This window comes from Carlito syrichta, unplaced genomic scaffold, assembly GCF_000164805.1.
Source record: "Carlito syrichta isolate Samal-C Ts95f unplaced genomic scaffold, Tarsius_syrichta-2.0.1 Scaffold303195, whole genome shotgun sequence".
Taxonomy (NCBI): Eukaryota; Metazoa; Chordata; class Mammalia; order Primates; family Tarsiidae; genus Carlito; species Carlito syrichta.
In genome coordinates, this window is record NW_007247291.1 from 202430 (window position 1) to 219361 (window position 16932).

The window sequence follows — 16932 nt, forward strand, 5'->3', positions numbered from 1 at the left end:
TGCTGCCTCCCAGATTCTTTTTATCAAGGTTCCTGGATTCCAGCTGTCAAGGGCATCAGGTTTTCTCTCCCCTTGAGGTTGTCCCAGTCCTTGGGTCTCCAAATCTAACCTTTCAGAGATCTGGAACCCTTCAGGTGATGGGGGAATATGTTCCCAGCAGCACTGTGGGGTCAGGCCAGAGGTAGGGCACATCCCGGGTGTCCGGATTGCAGGTCCCAGGGCCTTCCCAAAAGGCTCTCTGCCTTCCTAGGCCATCAGGGCTTCTGCTGGGCACTAGGCTCCCTCCTCCTGCTCCTCCCTGAACTGAGTGGCCACGGTTTGCGGCTGTCCCTCCACCCCTCACAGACAGGGCCTGGAACATCCAGGGAAGCACTTAGTTTGATATAACAGGGCTCTGAGGAGGGGGTGGGCAGGCGGGGGTGGGGTGGGGGCGGGGCTGGTGAGGGCACCAGGAAATGGAGCATTAAAGGCCCAGAGGGCAAATGCCAAAAACCCAAACCCTGGGTGATGAGAAGCTGGCAGAGTGAGGCCCATTAGAAAACGTCAGTAAAAATCCGTTCCATGCAAACTGGCACTGCCTCGGAGCTACAAAGGATCCACTCCCCAAATACCCATTGGGGTTTTGTTTGGAGGGAGCCAGGGAGTTCTCAGGGGATTGCCTAGGGGCAGTTTGCCAGAGGACTGGCGTGTGGGCAGACTGGCAGACAGGTCAGAGAGCCGGGCGCCCTTCCTGAGCTTCTGCCCGCCCTAGCCGGTGACCAGAGGCCCCCACCTGCTCCCTGTCCCTTGGTCCCCCAGCCCTGGGCCCTGGGAGCGGGGTGCACAGTTGCCTCATGTCTCCCTGTGCCATTTGGTTTTTGAACTTGAGTGCTTTTTGGTATCATTATAAACGAGCCTCGGTCCTACCTGTGCCTGGGGTTGGGGGAAAGATAAAAAGAAAACTCTTGTGATTTTTGAGTGTTGGTTGTTGTTTTCTCCGTTGAGTTACTTTCTTTTTATAACTTGGATTATGAAACTAAACTTTAACCCGAAATTAACCCTGCCTCTCTCCCCACCCCACCCTGTTCTCCTTGACTTCATGGCAAGTTTAAAGGGCAGCATGGGGTTCTTTGTGAGTCTGAGAGCGGTCTCCCACGGTCTGTGCCCCTTCAGCCACCCTACCCTCTCACTGACCCCCAGAGCCAGGTGGGAGCCCCACCCATCCCTCTAACTCCTAACCCCCAGGGTCATCTCCAGCCACACATTTTTTTTTTCAGGATCAATGGTGTTTTATTTGTAGCCATTTTCATCGGGAGCAATGTCTCCCCCAGCCCATTCTAGGCCAGCCATGCTCATCGCTGCACTGTTAGTGAATTATATTCAGGAGTGTGCTCCCAGACCACCTGCCCACACCAGCCGGGGTTATGCAAGGAGTAAATCCTCAACTCCGAGGTGCCTACCCCTCCCCGCAGGGTGCAGGCTTGACCAGGAAGCTACAGGGCAACCCCCCAGTGCTGCCTGGGGGCCAGAGGCTTGGGTGTACCCCAGAATGATGACTAGACTGTGCCCACCAGAGTCAGAGTACCACCTGGGCTGGGAGACACCTACCAGTGTGTAGACAGGGTATCCCAGCCCCCAGCCCCACTTGGGACCTGGAGCAGGGTTACAAAGGTGAGGAAGGAAGCTTTCAACCTTTCTTTCTTTTAATGCACTTGCCAGTAAGGGGACTGTCAGCTCTAGAAAATGATCTGGACTCCAAGCCTGGCGCGATGACCAATTATTTACCTGTGAGTGGCCCTTAGGTGGCAAAGCTCTTTTCTATGAATTGAGAGGGGCCACATAGATTCACTTGGGTATATGCACTTTACCAGCTCCTGCAACCCTGCCCTGCCCATCCCAGTTCCTCCCCAGGGATAGGGATAGGGATACTCTTTCAGCCTCCTGAGCAAGCAACCTTGACTATTGGAGGTCGGCACCAACTCAACCGCATTCCCTTATAGGGAAACGCATGGTTTAGGGAGAGTCTGTTGAGTACCTAACTTGAACTTGGTACTATGATAAACCCAGCAGGTGACTCCAAACAGTGGGAAATGTGGCCTCTGCTCCCCAGGGGCTCTCAGGCTTGGTTTAGGGTTAGGCATCCTATGGAAGGCCCCTCTTTTTTGCCTTTTATTTTTGTCTAGCACCACCAATTTGGGTTTTCTTTTTTCCTTCCTTTATGACTTATTGGGGGAGCTTCCTGAGGTGGGAAGCACTTGCTGAGGGCTGTGGGGTGGGAGGAAGCTTCGTTTTTGCTCAGGGTGGCAACTCGGATCCGTCAGGGCTATGGTGTCAGGGTAGGAGGTCCAGGGGGGCCTTGAGCTCTGCGCCCACCTCAGCCAACTCCTCTGGGCCAGCCTGCCCACCTTTTCCTAACTCCCCCAGGACTTGAGGTGAGCAGGGTTCAGAGGACCCCCCCCAGGGGAGGGCCCTGTCGACTCCTAGATTACTTCACTAGCAGTGGTCACTTTTCTTTTACCTTCACCTGGTAGTTTGAAACGTCATCTTTTCTTGTGCTCAGTCGAGAGTTTGTTTGTTTATTTTGATCGTATTCATTCAGTTCCGATGGCCCCATCATGTCCCACCCAAACCTAAATCCAGTTTGGTAAATGCCTCCCCTGACAAGTGAGGGAAGTGGTTCGGATTTTCAGGGTATTTTATTTCAGGGTGACATTAAGGGTGGGTATGTGTACGAATCTTAGAGCTTCTGAGTCCCCTGGCACCACCCCAGCCCATGCCCCCACCCTGGCCCATCTCCGGCCCCAGCCAGGACCCCTTACTGTACTTTATACTTGCCAGCTTTATTCCAGTCTAGTAACATGAGCTCCGATGGTGGTGGTGAGTGTGAGCAGTCATGTTTCTGTTGTCTTTTCTCTTGCTTGGTTGGGGCTGCGGTGAGAGAGTGTCTCTGAGGCATACTTTCCTGCCTCTCTTACACTAGGATCTGCACACCTCCTCTCAAACACTCTTCTGAGCACGCTCAGCGGGAAGGTTTGTCCACACCTATTAATCCTCTCTCAGTGTCCAGCTTCCTGTTAGTACCAGCTGGTTTGCATGTTTTTGCTTGTTCAGATGAAACAGTTCAAGAAACAAACTCATATCCAACTCTCGAGAAATGTCTTTTTTTGTACACTTTCGTTTTCGATTTTTTTTGTTAGTTACGACTCCAAAACACCTGTTGTCCAGTAAAACATTTCACACCTCCCCTGCCTGTTCTTAGAGTGTATGTATCTGTGGGACTGAACTAAATGCATGCACTGTAGTAGATGTCCTGGTAGCCGTAGCTGTAGTTGTAGAACATGCATTGTTGAGTTGATATTACAGGGTCTCCGACGGCTCGGCACAGCCCAGCTGTCTGAAGGATAGTGCGGGGACCGGGAAGAGAAGGGGCTCCATATTTTCAATGTTGCCAAGGGGCTTGGATCCATGTTCTCACCATCAGCCACCACCACCTCCCCTCACACTCCCCGCTCCCCCAGTCCAGAGCTGGGTCACCACCCTCAGCTCTAGCCTTCTCCACCGAGATCTCTGTTGATCTGTCCCACTCTAGTGAAAGAGAATGGAACCAGGATTGGAGGGAGTCTTAAGGCTCTTCCTTAAAGTTCTTGTCTTTCTCACACTGTTCTTGACCAGAGCAGACCTTTTCTTATTTCATAAGGCCAACCAGCAGGATTTCTCCAAGTTCCTCTCCTCCTCAAGTCCTTTGGCAGTCACATCCAGCTCTCCAGAAGTACAGGTCCATGTGGCAGCTCTCTCTGTATGGTCTACTTTGTATGTTGGTGAAGGTGAGGTGGGATGAGAGTGGTGACAATTCTAGTAGGAAGGTGGCTGGCACAACTTCATGGGGATAGGAAGGGGGTGGGCTTGGGACATCCAAAGAGGAGCTCCCCCCATTTTCCTCCAACTCCCCAGGAAGACTTCCTAGACGGGGAGAAGAGTAGTCTTGCAGCCTGTGTGCTTGGCCCAGGGGCACACACGGTCAGTCTTCTTTGGACATGCCATCTTCCCTGCATTTGTAATGACAAGCCATAAGGGAGTGTCAGAGCTTTCGGAGATGTCCCTAATTTTTAGAAGTCGATGTCAAGTGAGATAGTACCTGCCCCCTGGAACCTGCTCAATTCGGGGTGGTTGGTGGCTCTGCCCAGTGCTGCAGGAGGACTCAGGTGGGGTCTGAACCTTCAGGGTGTAAGTTATCTATTATGGAAGACAGATGCCAGGGTACATCAGAAAGTCCATAAAGTCCCCAAATCAACGTACAGTGATAGAGCAAAAGGGTAGCTCCGTAAAAAGAATCAAGCATGCTGTGAAAGTTGGTGGCAGAGTCGGAATGAACAAGGATTGAAAGTGAGCCAGGCTAGTCTGCCACCAAACAGAATGAGGGCACCAAGATCCAGGAAGAGAAATCTGGGAGGGGACATCTTTCTGGCTTGGCTTTCATGGGGGTGAGGGTAGAGGTGGGGACAAAGGAGTAGCCAGAGAGAAATGGATGGAACTGTCAGGTTTCAGGGCTGCTGAAGCTGCAAATTGACCGAGACTGAGGAATAAGAGGAGAGGGTAGGGACAGAAGGCAGAGAGAGAGGAAAATCCCCTCCCACTGGCCTAAATCCCAAGTCTGGTTCTGCTAGGAAAATGGTTTTGCTGCCCTGTGGCTGGAAATTCTAAGAGCTCCAGTTCCAGTAGGTAAAATGAGCAAAAGTAAAATGCAAGTCAGGGGTTGGAATAAATAGTTTAACTTGAACCAGAAAAGAAAATGCCTCAGGGAGGAGAATTGATCCCAGAAGCAGACATGCTCCCTCAGCCCCCTTGTTTTCTGCATCCCCACTGCAAGCCTTTGCCTTATCTGTGTTGGGGACTGAGAGAGGGTGCCCCACACATACTCTTCCAGTTGCTGGGGGGGTCCCAGGCTACTGGGGTCACTTGGCATAAGCTTTAGGGCTCCCAACTATTGCTTTCAGCAAGCATTTATTAGGGCTATGCTTCATGCCAAGCCCCAAGGGATATAAAGGCAGATAACACTTCTTGCTTTCAATGGTCTAAGAAAGTAGTCTGTCTCCTGAAAGTCCGTATTTCCCCCAATGCATTGTTTCCAGCCTGAAAATGATGACTATTCATATCATTAAAAAAAGGAAAGTGGGTCAATGTGTGACTTCATTTCTGAAGATGGCTTTCCTGCGCTTCCATCAGCAAGATCCATCGCAGGGGGGGAGTACAATGCAGCCACCTCTACTGTCCCACCCAGCCTCAGCCTCCCTGTGCCAGCAGCAAGCATCCTCTGGGGGCTGTGACCCCAAGATGGCCCATCTATGGGTAGGGTCATGGGGATACCCTCGCACTCAGTTAAAGCCACATCTGTGGCCATGGAATAGAACCAGTACAGTGGCCTGGGGGGAGAGCAGATCTGTGACCCAGTCCGCCAGCTGCCACAGCCAGACTCACCCAAAGGACCTTACCTGAATTCACGTCTCAGTCCATCACCTTGTGTTCTGGAGATGATGGCACCTTGTTTCCCTGTGTGCCATTAAAATTTCCATTTCTGGGAGAGCCAGGACTTTCCCCATAAAGAGTCCAGCATTAGATTTCAGTAACCCCAGTGAATTTATAATAATGTGCAGAGCTGCCCACTGCTGACCTCAGCTTCATTCATTTTCCAAGGGCTTTCAGACCAACCCTGTTGAGGATAAAATACATCAGCTCTAATCAATAATTTTGTAATAGAAATACTGTGCACTTGATAAATCAACTCTAGTGCAATTAGTGACTAGCCTTGAAGCCCAGACCTAAGTATAAATTAATCCTAAAGTGAATGGAGTGGGGAAATGTTAATGGTCTTTTAAATCAGTGGACTTATTTTCAGCGGGTGACACATCCCTGCCTGGGTTGGCCCTGACTCTCGTGCTGGCTCAGGAACCCCAGCGCAGCTGTCTGGAGTAGGGGTGGGAAGTGTGGTGATGTCCTTGGTAGCTCCATAAGGGCATGAAGAGCACAAGAGAGAAGGGCCTAAAGCCCCACTCTTTGTACCCTGGGCTGGGTGGAGGCACTGGAGTGGGGGTACTGTAGGGTCCCAGAAGCCCCTAGAGCTGGTCATCCTACATGTTAGCGAAAACTATCAAAGGAGTATATACCTGGCTACATCATGGTTCCTTGTATTTCTGCAGGGCTTTTTTTTTTTTTTTCCTTCCATGTAGGGTCTCGCCTGTCACCCAGGCAGGAGTGTAGTGGCTAAATCACAGCACACTGTAACCTCAAATTCAGTCTCCCCAGTAGCTAGAGCTACAGACACATGCTACCACACCTGGTTAATTTTATTTTTTTTTTATAGAGACAGGGTCTTGCTATGTTGCCTGGGCTGGTCTCGAACTCCTGGGCTCAAGCAATTCGCCTGCCTCGGCTTCCCAAACTGCTGGAATTACAAGCTTAAGCCACTGCCCCCAGCCTTTGCACAGCTCTGACTTTCAGACACACAGCGTCATGTATATTTCTGCAGCTACCCCATGAGACAGACCAGAAGGCAGAAGCTTGGGGCTTGTTACTTATTTATTTATTTATTTTTAATGAGAAAGTTGGGCTACAGAATGGTTACATGACTTATCCAGAGTCACACACCCAGTTACTTGGGGAGCAAGGCTTTGGTCAAGGGTGAAGAACCCTGGCCTTGAACCCAGGTCTTTGGTCTCCTTAAAGTAGCCCTGTGGAGCAGCCATGTTTGTTTATGAAGGGCATACCTGTCCCCGGGACACCCAGCACAAGCAGAAATGAAGGTGTGTCGGGGGAACCTAAGCAACCTCTGCTTCTAGCTCTGTGTAGACTGAAGACTCCAGGCTCTGGCCTGAGACCTCACAGTTCTGTCTTTCTGAAACATATTTCAGAACTGGGCGCAGGGCACATCTGTCATGGAGCTTAATTCAGCAAATATTTGTTAAATATATAACAATTGTAACTATTATCACATGGGGTGGGTACTGTCCTAGGCTTGGTTCAAGGATGCTTTTGACTATATTAGAAACCTCAACTTGACCAGCCTGAGCAATGTAGCAAAATCTCGTTTCTACAAAAAAAATTAGCTGGGTATGGTGGTATGTGCCTGTAGTCCCAGCTACTTGGGATGCTGTGGTGGAAGGATCGCCTAAGCTATAAGCTGTGATTGTTGTGATCATGCCACTGCACTCTAGCCCAGGTGTAAGAGACCCTGACTCAAAAAAAAAAAAAAAACAAAAAAAAAAACCCTAACTTAAATATTATAGGGGATGTATTGACTGACATTCATGTATGGATTGTTTGAGGTTCTTTTTCTGCATTTCTCTTAGCAAAGTGGCAAAGTGGCTACAGCGGTTTCTGGCATCACAGCATCCTTGCTAGAAGACAGGGGGTCAGATGATCCAGAATTTTAGCAAAAGTCCAGAACTTTGTGCTGCTTGACTAAGGTGTGAGTTGCAAAATCAGTCACTGAGGTTAGGATCTATCCCCCTCTAACTCGAATGGCTCTTACACAGTGGTTAAAGATGGATTCCCAAAGCAAAACTTGGGTGCTGATAAGAGGGGGGAAGGGAGAAAGATGCTGGAGAGACAACCATTGGATGCCACCACAGCCCTGAAAGTTTGTGAAACTCTCCATGCCCTTGAGGATTTCTCAGCCTGGCGTGGAAACTAACAGGTAATTACAGTAGGATGCCATGGGCTGGTAACAGAAGCCTGCTCAATGTACAGAAGCAGCATAGAGGAGGAGGTGATTAGTTCTGTCTGGAAAGTCAGGGAGGATTTCCCAGGGGAGTGGATGTTTCCACTTTTAAAGGACAAATAGAAGCTCGCCAAGGGGTAAGGGGGAACAGCATGTGCAAAGCCACAAGAGGCCAGAACAGTCAAGTGAATCTGCAGCCCTGCAAATGGTTCATTCTGACTGGAGAATAAAATATAACAGGAGAGCAACTGTAGAGAAAGTCCAAGAGCTGGACTGAGCCAGAGCAGGGGGCCCTTGGTACAATGCAAAGGAGCCTGGATTCACATGGGCAACTCGGAGGCCTGAAACTAGGAACTGATATCAGATTTCCAAATTAGACACACCTTCACAACACTGTCCAGGATGGATTTGAGAAGCAGGACTGGAGGCAGGAGGACAAGATACAAATAACTCATGGACATCGTGAGCATTCAGTAATTGTTCATATTAGCTGCCCAGTATGCAGTAGGCCTTTTGCTCTTACCCATAAGAGTTACCATTAACTCTGGGCTCAGCATCAAGCAAGGGGTTGGGGTGGGATGCAGACTAATTCCATGGCATGGTCCTTGCCTTCTACAAACTTCCAGTCTTCTGGGGAGAACAAAATGCACAATCAGTGTTAGAGTTAGCCTTTAATAGGGACGGATTCCTGCATGGCCAGGGAGCACTCATCAGACAGGGAAGCTCAGTGGGGGAGGCAAGACATGGCATAGGCCTTGAAGGGTTTAGAGTTGGAAGCTGTCTGCTAGGCAGTGGGGATAGGGGTTTGCAGAGGTAGAGACAGGCAAGATCCTGGGAGACCTTGAAAGCCAGGTTGACCGTCATATTAGTGGGAGAAGGAGGTTCGTATTCTTTATGGCAGTGGTGTTTGGTAAGGACAGAACCGTCTAAAGAAGATAAACCTGCCAGCAGCCCCCACAGTCCTGACCCCTAATCCTTGGATCTGGGGCTGAGTTTGTGACAGGGAGCAAGGGGAGGGGAGTGAGACATAGAAAAGGCAGACACACAGTAGGGCATTTCATGACAGGACTTGCCTTAGTTTCCGTAACTCTCTTTTGTGGCTGCTAACAAGTTGTTATTTATTCCCTGCTTAGGGCTATTGATTCCCCTTCCTTTGCCCTCAAGGTGGCCACTGCTCCAGTCCTCTCTGTCATTCCATTTCCTTCTGTCCTTGTCTTCGCTCCTTCTGTTAAAGTCTGGCTCAGACTGCCAGGAAACCATACCTAATTAACCCTGCCTGGGTGCCACCTCCTTTGCTCCCTGTCCTTAGTCCTCTTCCTGATTGGTAAGTTCTTCTGAATGAAAGGTGGGTTATGAGTCCTTGGAAACAGTCTGCATGCATCTCAGGGTGGCACCTGCCTTCCCCAGCAATACAAACCATCAGTCCTGCAGAAGGCAAAGTCAGCCTGGTCCCCATTCTTCATATGGATGAGTAGTAATTACTATGCAATTAGAAAATGCAGAAAATAAAGGCGCCTTTTATTCCTGGCTGCTTATTAATATTAATACAAAGTTCTCTTTTTCCAGTTTGGGATCCTACAAATAATGCTTGTGAACAGCTATGATTGGCTGTTGGAATTAAATCTGTCAGAGAATGAGAGCGCCATGATGAAATCCACTCCATGGCAATGAGATAAGAGGGTTCCGGGGAGGATATCTTGCAAGTGGTTTATCGAACGCTGGAGACAACCCCCCCCCCCGCCAATTTTAATAAAACAGTGATAATAGCAAGATGTCAGTAATAATAGCTTACATGTATTACAAGTGAGCCAAGCACGGTGCCAAGCCCACGTGCCTTACCCATTTAATTCTCATGAAGTGGGCACTGTCATTCCCACCTTAAAGAGTTTAGAACTGCGGCTTGGGCAGATAGTAGCTTATCTGAGGTGGCAGAGACAAGATTTGAGCCTAGGTCTTTTTGTGATCTCAACCACTATCAGCAGATGCTCCACCGTACCAGCCCTAGATGGCTGTGCAAGGCTCTGCAACTTTAAAACAGACACTCAACAAAAAAAACACAGCTGCTCTCAACTCAGTTCTCCATATCCTTGGGGGGAAAGATAACCCCCCGATCATTTACGGGTAGCCTCAGGAGGCATTCTATGTATTTTTAGCACCTGCTTCTGCTGTTGCAGACTTAGCGTCCTGGCCTTGGTCGGCATTTCAGATCCGGCTTCTGGTCCCTGAATCCATTCGGACCAATGTCAGATAAAGGAGGCCCAGAGGAGGCGTGGTCGGGAGAGAACAAGCCCAAAGGGAATGACTGGAAGGGAACCTTTAGCTGAAACAAGGTTGGAGGAAGTTAGTCACTGCCCAAAAGAAACCAGGCGGTGGTGCAAGGGAGGGCTGCTCTGCGAAGACTGCCTCTCTCCGTAGGGATGAGTCAACACTCTTTCTAGTGGGCTGCGAGGACTGCATCTGGAAGGTCGCCGGAAAGTCCCGCCCTGCCCCTGGACTGGGAGAGGATTGGCTTCCCAGTTGCTGGGGCTTTGCTTTGGACCAATGGTGGAGGGAAGGGCGGGGCCAGAGGCGGGAGCGTCGGGCTCCTCGACCAATCAGCGTGCAGGGAGGCTGGGCTCCAGGTACCATGGCAACCGCGAGTAGAGCCTCATTTGTTTTGTAGATGAGTAATTACTACACAATTACAGAAAGCTAAAAATAAAAGGGCCCTTTGTTCCTGGCTACTTATTAATATTAATAAAATGGCTGTCCAGGTCTGTGGTAAACAGTGCAAATCTGGGTGCCTGTGGTAGAGGCCAATGTGGTCGGGAGAGACAGCCCAGCCCTGTTTTCCCCTTTTTCTGGAGGTTATTTCTGGCTGTGACCTGAAGAGGGTGGGCTTTCCTGGGCCTGAGGAGACCCAACATCACAGACACACACAGGATTTGAAATGCTCTGGGATTAGGGGGTCAGTTAGCCACTGACCCAGGCGGAAGAGTGGCAGCAGTGTCACCCCACCCTCCAGAGAAAAGCCCAGACAGCAAAACCAGAAAACATGGACCTGTGTTGGAGGAAACCTCTAGCCCCAGCTTTGCTATGTGCCCTTGGCCACGTGTTTTCTGGCTCTTGATGGGTCAGCTCCGGGTGTGTAAAATGGTCTTTAGACCTTCAATGGAGGTAGCCTCCAAGATTCCAGTGACTCCGCCTCCCCATCCTTCTCCTTCCATACAGTTTGAAGGGCACATTCAGTTCAGGCTTGGAAATCACCTGCTGGAGGGTTACCCTGTGTTCAGGAATTGTCCCCACTGCTCCCCACGCCCTGGCCTTCTAGCTAAAAATAGTTGAGAGGCTTCCCTTCTATCCCTTCCCCTTCGGGGGTGGGGGTGGGGGCAGGGGGGAGAGGTGCCTTGTTGATTAATCCAGTAAGGATGATTAAAAGCTTTTTTAAAAGAGGAAGCATAGGAACATAGAAGAATAAAGAATCAGAAGGCTTGTTCCAGGACTGCTTCTATTAAATGAGGATTTCAGACTAGAGGGACCTTGGGGGTCATTTCAGCTCTACATTTCTGTTTTGCTGTTGTTTTCAAAGCAATCCCTTGTCCTTAGAGGTAGAAACAGTGACAGTGACCATGCCTTAAGATCTGAGAGGAGCAGAGAAAGCCAGGAGCTTTCTCTCTTTCCAAGTTATAGGAAACTTGGTGGAGTTACATTTGGAAACAGTCAAGCCATGCCTTGTTTCAGAGGTCCTCAAACTTTTAAAACAGGGGGCCAGTTCACTGTCCCTGAGACCGTTGGAGGGGCGGACTATAGTTTAAAAAAAAAAACTATGAACAAATTCCTTTTCTTTTTTTTTTAACTATAGTCCGCTCCTCCAACGGTCTGAGGGACAGTGAACTGGCCTCCTGTTTTAAAAGTTTGAGGACCCCTGCGGCTTGTTTAATGCAGGAAAGCAAGGAAAGGGACAGAAATGCTTCCAGAATTGTGTATCATTTTACAAGTCTGTCATCAGATTTCCATCCTTGAGTGTGGTTGATGAAAGCTTTTAGGATTTGGCCCTGTGGATGGAATTCATTAATAACTGCTGTCAATGAGCAAATTGGCTCTGTGATTGGGGCCAATGCAGCAGCTCTTGAACTGTTAGGATCACCTGGGGAGTTTCTAAATTGCCCATGGCCAGGCCTTATCACAGACCCATCAAATCAGAATCTAGAAGGGGGCCCCAGGCGGGTCCAATGTGTAACAGTGGGCTCAAGTGCCACCAGGTTCTTGCTAGCTGTAGAGATTCACACCATCTCTGTGACTGTCACTAGTACCCCAGCCTCCTTTAACTAGGAGGCAGGAGAGCTGGGGCTGGAATCTCTAGCCTGCAGCTTTAGATACCCAGGGCCCTCCTGCCTCCATTGGTCTTCTCAGCAGGATCAGGAAGGCCACCCTCCAGGGTGGGCGAGGGGTCTTTGTCCTCATAGAGGGACTCTCCTTCCTCACCCGAGAATAGGCCTGTCCTGGCTGAGATGAAGAGCTTGTACATATAGCAGTGGCAGCCCGGAGCAGCCATAAACAGGGAAATAGCCACTTCCCACCCCCGACTGTCTGACGAATGGGGGCCTCTTGGTAAGGTCGGAGTTTGTTTGTTATTAAAGACCTAATTAGAAACATGAGAAGGAGCGGAATGGCTCTGTGCTTCGCTAATTAGTGACATGTATGCACCCGCTTTGAACTTCAAGGACACAGAACTATTAGTGCTTACATCAAAAATGGATTAAACTCCTGTGCCTTTATGATCATTGAAGAGGGACTGCTCAAGTGGAGAGCCTTTTGTGCAGGTCCTCAAGGGGCTATCCCCTGGGCACCCTCCCCACCCCATCCCCTGGCTGCTGGAGCCCCAGGCAGTGAGTTCCTATTAGATGGGAACAGTGAATACCGTTCAGTTCTAGGGCATACCAGCTCCCCTCAGGACTTGCTCTCAGTAGAATGGAGTGGTCTTTTGGGACTGAGATCAACCCTCTGTGTACCCTGTTGGGTCCTGGATCAGGGAGGAGAATGGGGGTCCCTCTGAGATCCCAGGCTTGGCCAGGGCTTGCTTTCTCTCTGGCAGTGCCCTCTGTACTTCCACCCCAGCCCCACCAGTACTGCATGCCTGCTTTGTGCTGTAGAGCTGTTTGTTCTTCAGGATGCGGTGCAGTGGAGGACAGCCTAGTCCTCAGGAGAGAAGCAGTCATCTAGCTCATGCAGCAGTCAGGACCTGACCTCAGGGAGCCCCTAGCCTGATAGGGGCGTCATCTAAGGTCTGCAGGGTCCCAGCCCCAAGGAGCTTCTGTTCCAAGGTTGGAGTACCTATTCTTTGTCCTTGAATTTGTAATTTCTTTGGGGCAGAGAAAGATCCAAATAAGCAGAGGACACCTTGTCCAACTATGATTCAAGGAGGGATAACTGAGCAGTGTAATTTTAAAAACAGGTGCTTTTAATAGAGGCACATTTGGTCCTGTCTGGGACACTTCTGAGACACTGTGTGACCCTGGACACATTCTCTAGCTGCTGGAACCCTCGGTCTCCTCATCTGTATTATAGGGGAGATAGAGCCAATCTTAAAAGTTGTTAGAAGTATGGAAAAGGATGGTGTTAAACTCTTACCAGTGTACCTGGTAACAGAATTCTCTTTCCTTCCATATACCCACAGAAGCCACAGCACCTGGAACTCTGTGCTTGCCGTGTTGGCGTTTGCCTCCAAACCCTATTTTGCCCCACTTATGTGAGGCTTTCCCCTACCCTTCTTTCCCTAACAGGGAGAGTATGATATCTAATTCTTCCATAGCTTTTCGTCATGACTGAGAAAGCCATGTGAGGCTGTGTCATCAGTCTGTGTTTCTGGCCTTGGATTCCACAGTATTTTCTTTTAAATCATCTGTAGTGCAGAAATTGTATGCTGGACCTGCAGTGAGCAGAATCATGTCAAGACACAAGCAGGATCTGACCCTCTGGTAGGGAGCAGGCAGGGAGGTGGCATTCAGGGTGGGGATTAGTGAGTGAGCACATGGCAGTGCAGCACAAGAGGGTGGCCGGGGATGCAATGGGGTAAGGCCAGACTGGTTTCCTTTTGCAAAATAGAGAGATGGAAGCACCACAAAGACACAGGCAGTTCCCAGATCACAGCAAAGCAAGGGACATTCTCAGGATTGAACTAGAAGAAACTTGGAGTCACCAAACTCTTCCAGAGAGAAAAGGGAGTCATTTCTGGGCAATGTGCTTCCTGCGTTTCCCCTTTTGGTTCATCCCCTGGGAGGGCTAAATGAGGAAGCAAGGGCTCTGCTGTCATCCCACAGGGGCTTCCTACCCCTCGCCTTTCCCTGTCTGAGTGGTGATGGCGGTGGTCACCTCCCCAAGGCTGTGTGCACGTGCACAGCTACCGGTGGCTTCAAGTAGCCGTGACACAGGTGCTGTGGCTTCTGGGAGTTCTCTTTTCTGCTGCTCCTTATAAGTTCTAACCCATGTGGGCCTGGAGACAAAGCCAGTTCATTTAAGAAGAGACAGCAGGATGTTAGTGTTAAACACCAGCTGCTTCAGCCAAACCGTAACCTTTTGTCTCCCGGGTTGGTTTTTTCCTCATCTTTCAAAGCTAGCTTTAGGGGTTCATCATGGTGAAAGTGGAGTTGAAATGTCCATTCAAGTTGGAGAGGGATCAGGAACGCCATCTTGCATTTGAGACAAAGTCTGGCCTGGGGCAGTCTGGCAGATAGTTCACCAAGGCAGAAAGTTTCTTCTTTGCCCTCATGACAAAAGCCTGGTTTCTCTGTGCACCAGGCCAAGGCCCACTCAAGGCTATTCCATCCCCAGCGTTTTCACCATGAGCAGACAGCAGGCAACCACTAAGTTCCATGCTCCCCCCACCCAGCCCACCAAGCCCACCAGCCCATCGACCCAGAACCCACTCCACGTGGTCCTTCGTGAGCTTGAGACACACTCACAGACCCAAGTCAGGGCTGATGATGAAAGAGCCTCCAGATGGAAAGAGGAGGAACTGTTTCTTGTTGAGATTATATCTCAACAGAAACTGCATAGTCCTGGGCATGAAGCCTTCCTCAGATGGGTATGTTCTGGGTATTTGAGACTTTCTTCTTATGCTGATCTAAATGGTAGTATGATGGCCCACCTCCCAGCTTTACCACTAACCTGCTATATGAGAGTTTAGAACCAGCTAATAATGATGTTATCTCTTGAGGGTTTGGGGGAATGGAACTTGACTGGAAGCCAAGACCTTTCTACAAAATATTTTGTCATACGTGTTAGGTTCTAATGTCCATCAGTTACCTGCTTAAGACATGCCAACATTAACCAGCAGACAGCGCAGCACCAGCACCAGCACCAACCTCAGTGGTCTGAATCAGGGTTAAGTTTTGAAAGAGCAAGCAGAAACTATAATCTTATAGGACTGGCGCCATTGTCACTGACATTTGGAGCGTCTATGTGATGCTGACTTCCCTGTCAGCGCAGTGAGTAAGCAGACACATACCATGTGTCCTGTGCAGCGTTTCAGATGAGCCAAGTATCTCTGGATACATCAAGACCAGCATGATATTGACACCTCTCAGTTTGTACCTCTCAGTAATCTCTACCTATTTATAGATAGAGACAGTAAAGAAGAAAGTGTTGCTCTCTTAATCCTCCCCCAGTTTTAAAGTATTTTTTCCCTTCCCTTCTGAAATAGCTTGAATTTCAGCAGAGCTCTCAAAAATATATTTTGTATGAAATTGATTGTCCTACCATTGCTTTGTTAAACTCTAGTGTATCCACATGGCTCTTTGAGCTATGGCTGCCGTGTTTCCTGGCCTTGGCCCCCTCCTCTACCTTGGGAAGGTAAATCTTCTCTCTCTCTCTCTCTCTCTCTCTCTCTCTCTCTCTGTCTCTCTCACATTTACTTTCTAAATAAACTGTATTTTCCAGTCTAAAAAAAAACATTGATTGTCCCTGCATCTGGGTCCCTGAACTGATTTGATTTTAATTTAGTATGTCATCCAATTTTCCAGGTTAGACGTCATTGCTGGCCTTCTCTGCTGGTCTCTCCTACCTTCAGGCTATGCTCTAGAAGGAAAGCTTGAGCCAAGGATTACTGGGACGTGGCTGACCAGGCAGAATTCTAGAGTGCAATCTTATTTTGCTCTGCTTGGGACATGCCAATTCATGATGAAGTGTTCCCCTTCTATTATCAGAAATAGCTATTTTTGTGGGTTGTTTTTGTTTGTTCGTTTGGTTTTGGTAGAGACAAGTTCTCACTATGTTGTCCAGGCTGGTCTCAAACTCCTGGGCTCAAGCAATCCTCTCACCTGCTCAACCTCCCCAAGTGCTGGGATTACAGGCATGAGCCACCATACCCAGCCTAGGAATAGGTTTTGTCTTTCCAAACTGATCTTTCATGTTTGATCATCAGCGTTAAGTTACAGTGGGCACCAGTCTCAGAGGACATGTTAAAAGTGGGGCCCCCTTGGCTCCCCAGCTGTTGAAGTTCAGAGGCCTTGAGCAAGGGAGGGCTGACCATTCAGAGGGACTCATGCAAGTCTCCAGGGTTAGCAGCCACCTGGTTTATGGACCCAGTATCCACTGAGCATACAGCATTTCAGGGGAATAGAAGAATATGCAGTTCTGGAGAATATGCAGTCTGAGGGTCCCCTGAGAACTCCTAACCTGTCCACATACCCATCTTCAGGGGTTCTTTGCTAAAGGGGGAGATAGATTCCTACTGCTGTGGCGTTTTTAATCAAGGCACATAGATGAACAATATAGACAAGATGAAGGGAGAAGTGAGTGTTGGAGGGGACAATGACTTTATTTAGTTTCTCTAATTTTTTAAAACAAGCAAAAACACCTCAAATCTAGTGTGATGGGTTAACACAGCCCCTGCCCTCAAAGACTGTCACACAGGCTTGTGATCTCGCTGGCTCTCAGCTCTCCATTCTTTCGGGAGCTGGGGGTTGGGAATGGGGCCATGACACCACTCAGCCCAAATCCCTTCTGTATTGGACCTGGCGAGGGTGGGCCCTCCATTGCATTTGCCTCACCCTGGGCAGCACACACTGGTTGGGCAGGGAAGAGGCTCTATCCTGGAAACATGCCGGAGGCCACTGCAGTCTCTTGCCTGAAATGAAACTGGCAGCAGCAGCAGGTAATTCACAAAGCAGATGATTGAAATTGTCTTGAGGGCTGGCCCTGCCCTTTGGGGAAATGTGAAACCCACCAAACCAGAAACTCAGTAGGCCCCTGGCTTGCCC

The 16932-nt window shown here is 49.4% G+C and overlaps 1 protein-coding gene across 1 annotated transcript in view; it reads left to right on the forward strand.

Moving 5' to 3' along the window:
• The window catches only part of LOC103260409 (RNA-binding protein Musashi homolog 2), a 218979-nt gene that overhangs the window by 191114 nt on the left and 10933 nt on the right, over nt 1-16932 (forward strand). The gene's annotated exons all lie outside the window — the stretch shown is intronic.